This window comes from Lemur catta, chromosome 18 (genome assembly GCF_020740605.2).
Source record: "Lemur catta isolate mLemCat1 chromosome 18, mLemCat1.pri, whole genome shotgun sequence".
Lineage (NCBI taxonomy): Eukaryota > Metazoa > Chordata > Mammalia > Primates > Lemuridae > Lemur > Lemur catta.
Window position 1 is genome coordinate 45,239,734 of NC_059145.1, and position 10,902 is coordinate 45,250,635.

Consider the following 10,902-nt stretch of genomic DNA (forward strand, 5'->3'; position numbering starts at 1 on the left):
CTGGATATTAATGGTGGGGGGTGCGGTAGGGGTTAGTATAAGGAAAAAAACTGTGGTCAAGCCACATGCTAGAAAAAAATATAAATCAGAAAAAATAAGTATAATAAATAGAAAACATTAAAAAAAGGAAAAGTATTAAATTTAAATATACCATTTAATCCAATAATCACAAAAGTGTTGACATTTCCTTAAAAAAACAACAAAGACTCTCGGGTTAAAAAAAACTAAACAGGCAAAATTTCATCTACACAAAGTTTATGAGACATATCTAAAAGTAAATATTAAAGAAATATTAAGTTTTTTTTTCTTTGAGACAGTTTTTTTTTTCTCTTGCTTGGGCTAGAGTGCCGTGGCATCAGCCTAGCTCACAGCAACCTCAAATTCCTGGGCTCAAACGGTTGATCCTCCTGCCTCAGCCTCCCAGGTAGCTGGGACTACAGGCACTCACCACCATGCCTGGCTAATTTTTTCTATTTTTAGTTGTGTGGCTAATTTCTTTCTATTTTTAGTAGAGATGGGGTCTCGCTCTTGCTCAGGCTGATCTCAAACTCCTGAGCTCAAGCAAACCTCTCACCTCAGCCTCCCAGAGTGCTAGGATTATAGGCATGAGCCACCGTGCCTGGCCAAGAAATATTAATTTTAATATTTATTTTAATGATCAAAGATACACCAGGCAAATGCAAATAATTAAAAACCAAGAAAGATGACATTTTACTATAAAACTTAATTCAAGGCTTGAACCACTAAATGAAGAAAGAATTAGATTGTTGATGATAAAAGAAATAATCTTTGAGGAAAATAAAACAACTATAGACCTTTGTGCATTCAAAAACATAACAGCAAAATACAGAGAGCAAGAACTCCTAGAAATACAGTGAGAATTTGATAAAATCACAGTGATAGTATTTTATTACAGAGATTACAGAGATTTTATTATACCTCTTTCATTATTTCATATATTAGGAAGCTAAAAATAAGCAATGTAGAAAGGATATAAATATTGCAACCAACAAGCTAATTTAATAGTTCTATATGATTTTTTTCCACCCTGGAAAATGTTTAAAAATCAACATATACTTGACCACAAAAGAAAACTTAAATAAATTCTAATAAGAGATTTTACAGGTCACATTTTTGGACCACACTCCCTGAAGACTACAGTTATCTTTGTTTCTCCCTCCTCCCTCTCCCCTCCCAAAAGTGGATAAATCGAACCTTGGTGCAGTAATGAGAAGGAAACAGAGAGAAAGCAAAGGAAACTGTTGTTGAGTGGCTGCTAGGGTCAGAAGCTTCTGTGTGGGAACCACTTTTCCTGTTTTTTTAATCCAATTCTCAGCACAGCCCTCTATAGGAGTGTTACCATTCCATTTTGCAAGGGATGGACAGTTGTTCTTGTTGTTCATTATTAGGACTATCAGATCCCTATGAATTCCAGCAAGGAAAATACCTGTCATTCCTTAGAAGGAAGAGCCATACCTCTGGCCCTAGATTCAAGGCCTTTTTCTCATCTCTGGGTGGCTCTCTTCCACATGAGTGGTAAAATGGGGATTGTCACACTGACCCACTTCCCAGCAGGGCTGTGAGATGCAACAACTAATTACAAAGGCTAATAAAATATTTACAGAGCTTACAGCACACTTTGGAAGTGCAAGGGTTTAGTTAATAAAAATAATGACAGTGCTGGATAAACATTGCTCAGAGCCTAGCACCACTCTCAAGAAGAGTAAACAACTTGCCAGGGTAATTTCAAGCTCTATTAGATGCTTGCAGCAAATATCACTGTTATCCAAAAGGAGAGAAAATCTGCCATGCAGGAAATCTTGACTGAAGGCCACAGCCCAGCCGTGCAGAGCAATGTGGTTTGATTAAAATGAGCAGTGACCTTTTGTGCAAGTGCTGGTATCTGTGGGCTTTTTCAGAATTCAGGGAGGTAGAAGTGGGTTGGCTTTGTGCCACCCTGGGCTCAAGCTCCAGGGCCCTGCTTGCTTTGTAAAGAGACACCTCTCTAGGAATCTGAAATCCAGGCTGCTCCGGGCTGGCCAGGCCCAAGGGAGAGAGGGATCTCTTGGTGGAAGGTGTAGGGCATTTTGGATCTTTACAGAGGACACTAGAAAGAGCAAGTAGCAGGCTCATTTAAGTAAAAAAGAGAGCCAGTGTATCAGAAGGATACAGGCAGAAAGACAGAATCCACGCGAGGAATTTGGTGCAAGGGGCTGGAGGTAGCAGAAGAGCTGAAAGGGCACACAGGAGACAGTGAGGTGACCCAGATACCAGCAACAGTTAGGGCTGGAGGAGCAAAGGTGGAGATGGCGTCACCAGAGTCCCAAAGATGTGAGCTGGATCTATGAAGAAGATGCTGCCACTGCCTGAGACACGAGACTCAAAGCAGAGAGAGAAGGGGAAAAATCCCTCCAATCCCCTGTCTGTCTTCCACTGGCCAAACCCAAGCAGAAGCCAGTAGACAAGGAAGCCTAGAAAGTGTAGCTGGCATGGTCAGCACCTGAGGTACAGAGCAAGGCAGGGGAGGGCTCTGAGGGCCAGCGGCCAGATGGCCAGCACAGAGAGCGCAGTGGGTGGTGGGTGAACAAGGTGGGCTCAGTCAGATGGGATGCCAGACTCTCACCAAGAGCAATGGGAAGCATGGATGGGTTATTAAGCCAGGAGTTGCTTTCCCACACGGTGGATAAACAGCAGGTCAGGAGCAGGTTAGGAGCTCTGGCCTCCTGACTCCTGGTCTACCTCATGGCCATCATCTGGTGAGCCTAGGGCTGGCCATGCCCTCTACCCATGAGAACAAGCTTGCTGGTCAAGGGATATGATTCCAGTCGCTTAGCACATGTTGTGAGAGTCCCGATGCTGTCAAACCCCAGGGAGCACGTGAGCTCTCCGTCTCCCTCTCCAAGCTTGAGTTCTAGCCTTCTGCTGTGTCAAAGGCTCCTTGCCGGGGTCACCCTAACCCTAACTGGTTGACCAGATTCTAATATGACAAAGGCCTGGAATTCTATATAAAGAAAGTCACCTTCACTTCTACCACAAATTACCAACCCCGACAATAGAGTTTGTGAACCGGGCAATGTGTTAAAAACATCAGTGTACGTCAATCAGTTGGGTGACCCCAGAGGGCAATCTAGGAAGTTCCTGACAACGCTCCTTTAGTTTCTTTTGTCTTAGTGTGTTTTAGAGACGAGGTCTCGCCGTGTTGCCCAGGCTGGAGTGCAGTGGCTATTCACAGGTGTGATCCCCTACTGATCAGCACGGGAGTTTAGAGAGAATAATCTCCTAAATTGCTGCAATAGATGTCTCTAACCTTTAAAAACACCATGAGCATATAAAAAATATTTCTATTTCGAACACTTACCATCTATTCAGAGATTTATATGGTAAATTGTGTAATGGTAAACCATATTTTTGAAATATCATAGTTTTGAAAAGCTATCTTGACCTATGATAATAGAAATAAACCACATCAAGTAAAGGTGAAAAAAGACAAACGTTAACACCGGTCCATTTAGTGTTTCTTTCTGACCAAAGCTAACCGGCAGCATAGTCAAACAAGGAGACAAAATTAACCATTAACTTGGGGGTGAAAAGTCAACAGTGAGCACATTCTTTGTACTACCCTGCCCACGCTCCAGAAAATATTAACATATATGGGCAAATACACTTTCCTGTAACTATATAAGCGTGTTGTATTTAATACATACTTGCAAAACATCGCAATGAAGGCATTGTTCAATGCCAGGTTTTTCTGTTACAAAGACCCAGAAAAGTGACTTGTTTAAGGTCACCTGGCCAGTTAGAACAGGCACTCCAGAGGAGAGCAGTCCTGGCACTCCCACCATTGCGTGATGGTTGGATAGTCATGTCCCAGTTGGACAGAATTACAGTACATGGCATGACTGCTTCCATTTACAAAACAGTGATGAGCTCGTCATGAGCTTAGATCCAATACCATATCTGAAACAAACAAAAAAATTTTCAGAGCCCCACTATGATCTTTTGCCTCTAAGTGGTATGGTCTGGAGGCCAGTGAGTATATGACTGTGGATGCCATTGCTTTCTAGGCTTGAGTTTGCAGACTGGTTTTCTAGAAGCAGCATGGCATAGCAGAGTTGGCATCAGACTCAGCCAAGTCCACAACCCAGCTCTCCAAGTGGGCAGCTGAGTGACAGGGCAAGTTCCTTCCTCCTTCCCATTGATGAAGTGGAAATGATGATATCTAATAATCTTTCTGTGCAGTGGGTCGAATACTACACCCTCCCTGCTACCCAAGTTCATGTCCAGTCAGAACCTCAGAATGTGATCCTATTTGGAAAGAGGGTCATTGCAGGTACAATTAGTTAACAATCAAAATGTGCCCCTACTGGATTAAGGTGGCCCGTAAGTCCAATGGCTGATGTCCTTACAAGAAGAGGAGAGGACGTAGAGCGACACAGAGAAGACCATGTAAAGATGGAGGCAGAGACTGGATTTAACGCTGCCACAAGCCAAGGAATGACAAGAGCCACCAGAGCTGGAGGAGCCAAGGAAGGATTCTTCCCTAGAGCCTTAAGAAGGACATGGCCTTGCCAACACCTTTACTTTGAAATTCAGGCCTCCAGAACTGTGGAAAAATAAAACTTTGTTGTTAAAGGTTTGTGGTCATTTGTTATGGCAGCCCAAGGAAACTAATGAACTATGCAAAGGGGCTCAACAGGTGCTTATCATATAGAAAATAATTGATAAATGCCTCCAATAATTATTACTTACACCTCATGATGTTCAACCATCAATAAGGGCATTTTGCAGTGAGTGGCAGAAGTGTCACCATCTCAAAGTCTGAAAGACTAAGGCTGGAATCGCTGGTTTTATTCATTAAGAATCTATATATTTTTCTGTTTTTTTCCTACTCAAATCTCCATCCCTACCACTAAAAACAAAAATAAGCCTTTTATTTAAACAACTAAATTAAACCATACAACCTGATACTAAATTTTAAAAGAATCCAAAGCAATAAAAATTCTAAATAAATAGGCATCTATGTTCAGTTTGGATAATATTTCAAACTATAAACTCTAAGCATCTACATAGCTTAAGCTAACTCTGGCATTAAATTCCAAGATTTTTCTTATAAAATGTTCTTTTAGCCCAGAGAAAAGAACAGACAGTGGAGAATACAAGTGGGGTGACTGCCTACCTCCAGTGGTTACGGGAGGAGTTGTCAGGGAGAATCAAACATGGCAGGTAGAAAGGTGATGTTTGAGAAGTATGGGGAGTGTCTCTAGAAGGGGGTGAGCACACAGGGTTGCATGGTACAAAGAGGGCAAATGTCACGAGACACAACCCAAAAGGCTGCCCACCATGGCAGTGGTGGAAACGTTGAAATATGTTTCTCAAGCTTCAAAGCCTTAAAGCAAAGCTTATCACTTCACTAGAGCCTACAGCTTATGCTCTTTAAAAACCAAACCAACATCATGTAGAATTGAAGGTCCGGCTGCTCGAGATGGCAATCTCAGTGGCTGAGGGTCCACCTGTCACGAGTGTGATACAAACTATGGAACAGCTGCTGCAGCAGAACCTTCCAGAGTGGCTTCCTTGTTCAGTAAGCCTGCCCACTCCCCTGGTCAGCTCCCTGTAGAAAGCAGAGGTAGACAGGTGAGTCTACTCCACCTGTAGCAATGGGCCAATAGGCCGTGTCTCTACTACTTTCCTCAGCCCTGAACAATCATTCATTGGTTATTAAGGTAAGCCACAGGTAGATACCTTACCCAAGCTGAGCCAATTGTATTCTTTGTCCTGGGAATTTGAAATTTGGAACATATACAAATATGAACTGGCAGTCTTTGCAGCAGAGTCACATTAATGGTAGACACCTAAAGAGATAGTTCTGAAACTCCAGACTTGCACTGCTGTGGGCTCCATCCAGCTGTGATCCCAGACTTCCTGGGGCTGGGATTTTCCCTGTTTCTTGGATTTCATGAGCTACCTTAGCATTCTTTCAGTACATTGTCATAGTTTGTTAATTAATAACTTCTGCTGCTTGTACTAGTACCATAGCCACGTCCTCTGGGTCACACCTAGGGTGTGAGTTGTGCAGATGGCCTCCCAGGGCTAGGCAAAGGGTGTGCCTCAAGGGAGTACTGGTAAATACATCAGGTGGGCAGTAGCCAAGCAAGAGTAGTGAAGGGTCGAGGGCAGGGATTATCTTAGTAGGTGGCACAAAATTTTAGGTAACACATTGGATGAACATCAGTAATGAAATGGTAACATACAATTATCTTACTTGCTGGCACCAAACTCCTCTTTAGTGGAGAACTATCTCTGTAAAGTAGGGTATGACCCTCTTCTTAAGATCTGCCCCCTTCCAACCTTCAGTGAAATTCACCAAATTTACACAAGCTGCATGTGAACAATTGCTTGCTGTTGGAACAAAACATGAGCTTGAGTTTCTCATGGATTGATGTGTTGTAAAACATGCAAGGAAGCCAGAGCCTAGGAGGCAGTAGACTCAGAAAATTTTAGCCGGGCATGGTGGCGCATGCCAGTAGTCCCAGCTACTCAGGAGGCTGAGGCAGTAGGATTGCTTAAGCCCAGGAGTTTGAGGTTGCTGTGAGCTAGGCTGACATCACGACACTCACTCTAGCCTGGGCAACAAAGTGAGACTCTGTCTCAAAAAAAAAAAAAAAAACAACAAAAAACAAACAAAAAAACAAAAAAAAAGAAAAGAAATGCCCAAGACTTGGCAGAAGTCTGGAAGAGGGTTTTGGACTTCCTGTGGCCATGAAATTGGACTAGGGGAAGTGGGAAAGTAGTTCAAAGGAATTTCCTCAAACCTCAAGGAGAAACTGGGACCCAGAGATGCCAGCTGGGATGCATGTGAAAATGGCACCCTCGAGCAAACAAATTTCAATCTCATTTCCTGGAGTGTGTGGGGACATTCCCTCAGCTTCCTCATTCATCATGTACCCTTTTCTGGGAAGAATGCTATGCAGAAATAAAACCCTTTCTGAAATTGTATAGGTACCTCAAAGTAAAGAAAAGGTAAACCCTTACTCACTTATTCCTCTTAGAAGTGAAACCAAGTGTGAATCAGAGGAATCTAGAAGAAAAGTCCTGGCTCTTTCTTTGGCATTTAGCAGTGAGCTGGCTAAATGGCCATATGTAAGCTACAGGAACAAGGATTGAGGAGAAAACTTTTCCTCTGAATAGAAGCAAGTGGCTGATACAAACTGTACCAGGTGCCTCTAGTGGCCCATGTCGCATTGCCAGGCTACCCCTTCAGCCACAGCTACAGAGGACAGTTCTGGGCAAACTCAGACCCACCTGAGCTGACAGCATTTTGCCACAGCTAAGTCCCTCAGCTTCCTGCCCCAAGGCCCCTCCAAGGCCAGGCTTGCTCTCTCCCTGAGGTTGAGTGCATGGTCAACCCCACAGGGGCAGCCCTCAATGAGTGTGAAGTTGGTGGATAAATGCCTGACTCTTATCCTTTGGATGGACAGTTCTAGGAGATCTTTTTTATGACTCTGAGGCGGTCCCAGTGGAACTGAGCCCCACTTGCACACAGAGGTACCTCATTGCTTAATGTTCTTCCTATTGGCTTGCTCCCCTTGCCTCCCTCACTCTCCTCATGCTCTCACTTCTGCTTCCTGGGGTCACCTCCTGAATAAACTGTCTGCTCCCTAGGTTTTGTCTCAGGGAAACTCCAGCTAAGACAGAAATATTATGGCGTTTTGGGTGAGATGGAAGGCAAATGGATTGGGTTCTGAATATTAGATGAAGCAGCAAGACCTCAAATGTTCTGAGGTCAAATGAGAATGCCAAGTCAAATACGTTCCAGGGATCCTGATTACAGGAGACCCCAACTTCAGAACTCCATGTTTATCAAGCAAAGAAGACACAATCAATTCTTAGATGACACCAACTCTCTTGGGCACCTCTGTGGTCTCCTTATAATTGCTGTTTAGCAGTGGATGGACTGGCTCTTTTGGGAAGGTGAGTGCAACCACCTCATTTCACTCCAAGGGCAATGTTTTGTGAAGTGAAGCAGTAATGGTCTAAGAAATCCGGTGAAGAAGCAGTGGTCTAGGAAATATCCCTTTAAAAAGTGATATCTAGCTCTTGGAATGCACACACTGGGGGAAGCCAGCTACATATATATAAGAACTCCAACTATTCTAAGACTATGCTGTGAAGAAGCCCAAGCTAGCCAAAAGGAGAGATGGTTAGCAGATCCCACTTTTGTGGCTATCTTAGCTGAGCCTCTGAATATATGAATGAATAAGCCATCTTGGACATACAGTCCAGTTGTGTCTTCAAACAACATCAGCTCCATCTACCATCTGAGTGCAACTGCGCTTCCCAGCTGATTCCAGTCAATATACACAATTATGAGAGCTAATAATAAATTGTTGCTGTAAGCAAGTTAAAAAGTGGTTTAAAATTCTTTTATTTATTTATTTTGGTCTCCAATTGCCAAGAGAACATGCCTTGGCTGGTTTACTGGAGGATGAAAGGTACATTATGCAGAAGCAAGTTGTCCCAGCCAAGATCATCCTAGATCAGCCAACGACCAGTTGCTCATGCTAACCTGGAAGAAGAAAATGTACTAAATGAAATGTTGAACACATCCAAAGGATCTCCAGGCAGTATGTTGGAAGCATCAGCTGGCTCTTACTAGCTGTAAATGATAAGGTACTACAAGAGAGAGAGATGGCCAACTTGTAAGCTAAACTTAGAGAGAATTAACTGCAACCGCTCAAAAGACCCCAAGTCACAGCCACTCAGCTAAGCCACTGCCAAATTCTTGGTCCACAGAAGCAGTGAGGGATAATAACAATTGTTGTTTTAGGTATGGAAGTTTCAGAGTGATTCGTTATGCAGCAATAGGTAACTAATACATGCCACCTCCGTGTTAGATACAGTGTTCACAATGACGACCAAGGCCGAGTTCCTGGCCTCAAAACACTCAGAGTTGGGTGGGGAAGACAAATGCGAACAGGTTTCTGTTTACACTATGATGTGATAAAGGTGCAACAACAGCCCGCAGAAAAGCATGACTCATTCTGTCATTTTATCAGGGAGGCTCCCAAAGAAGGTGAGTTTAGCCATAAATTCTAAAGAAATTGCATTCTCCAGGCAGGTGAGTTGGGAAGCCAGAAAGCTATTCTAGACAGAGAAAATGGGGAACTATAAAAAATTTAGTTTCACTGGAACACAGTGTATATGGGTGGAAGCCCTGGAGATGAGGCACCACGAGATTGCGCAGGGCTGAACAGGCTATCCAAGGGGCTAATCTGTTAGGAGGCTGTTGTCATGGCCCAGTAAGAGATGATGATGTTCTGGGCTTTGACAGTAGCCATAGGGATGGAAAAGAGACAGGACAGAACTGACAGGGCTCATTTGTCTGGTGCCTGCAGTGGCAGCTGCTCCACTGAGTGTTTGTTGAGTGAGTGATGGATGGATGTGTGTGGGCTGAGTCAAGCAGGGCTGTCTGTGTGCTGCTTTGAGTGACTGTGGCTGGTTATCCCCTGAAACAGGAATTAGAGGTGGACTTTTGTATTAAGCATTTGGACTGCAATCCAAGATGTTCAAATAACTGAAATCCTTGGGGTCTGAAACCCATTTTCCACCCAGAAGCGGTTACCTGCCACTTGGGCAGTCATCCTCGATGTTTCCTGTAGGGACATGTCTGGGACAGCACACAGGAGATCCTCAGAATAGTAGCTTTCTAGGGACTGACTCATCCTTTTACAATTCAAATGTCGGGCAGAAAGCCTCTGCATCCAGTTAGAGAGCCTGGGTATTAGGTGGGAGGAAGAGATGAGGAAAGGAACACTGGGGCTTAATTTGCGGATTTCATCAGCTGATGGAATCTTCATTCCTGCTGGAGTGTGTTTGGTTAGGAGTGAGAAGAACATTTTCTTTTAAAAAGGTGTGTGTGTGTGTGTGTGTGTGTGTGTGTGTGTGTTACTGTTATTTAGGTAGAACAGGGCTCGACACAGAGAGTAATAGGATCTTTGGTTTAGAAGCCTGGCAATTGATTCTGTACAGAGGTGAAACCAAATATGGTCAAAGACATGACAAAGAAAGAGAAACAGAGGTTTCATGGAGCCATCCTTCAAACAAAAGGAAACTAGTTTTCTAAACGTCTCCTGGGAGCTATACATATACGATCTCATGTAATCCTCATGGTAATTCCAAAGTTAGGGCTAACTAACTCCATGTCACAGATATTAAATTCTCAAGGTCATACAAAGTAGAAACTGACAGAGCTGAAATTCAAACCCAGGCCTCTAACTCTGGAGCCTCTCTGTTGTCACAGTGTCATGCTTTCTCAAGGATGGGGATTTAGAATCGCCCTCCTTTCTCTTCTACCTCCAGCCTGAAACCCTGTCAGTCTAGGAGGGCTACCTGTGATCCCCTGGCCCCATGTGATGGGTCAGGTGGGGACATAATGAGGTCAGATGGATGGAGGGAGGCAGAGCTGGAGCATTTCGTGACCCTTTCCTTCCCCTTCCCGAGACCATGGGGACCTGGCCTTCTGGAGGCCAAAACATTTGTCCCCTCAGAGAGGTATGATGGATTCACTTATGAATCCTATTCTATGTACAGGGCAGCATGGGCGCCCCAGAGTCCAATAATTATAATAACCAGCATTTACTGAGCAGTTACTATCTGCCAGACTGATAAACAGGATACCTGCATTGTTGCACTTAACCCTCTGAGGATGCCGCCTTTAATCCCCCTGTTTTACAAACCGGGCAATGAAGCTCAAAGAGGTGGAATAAGACGCCCAGGTTCACGCAGACTGTGTCCCGGAGCCTGACTCTGAACCTGCGTAGGCCTGACCTGAGCACACACGCTCTTAAGCACTGAGCTCTGCTGTCCCGAGGGGCAGGGGAATCGGGCTGCTCTGCCTTGGGC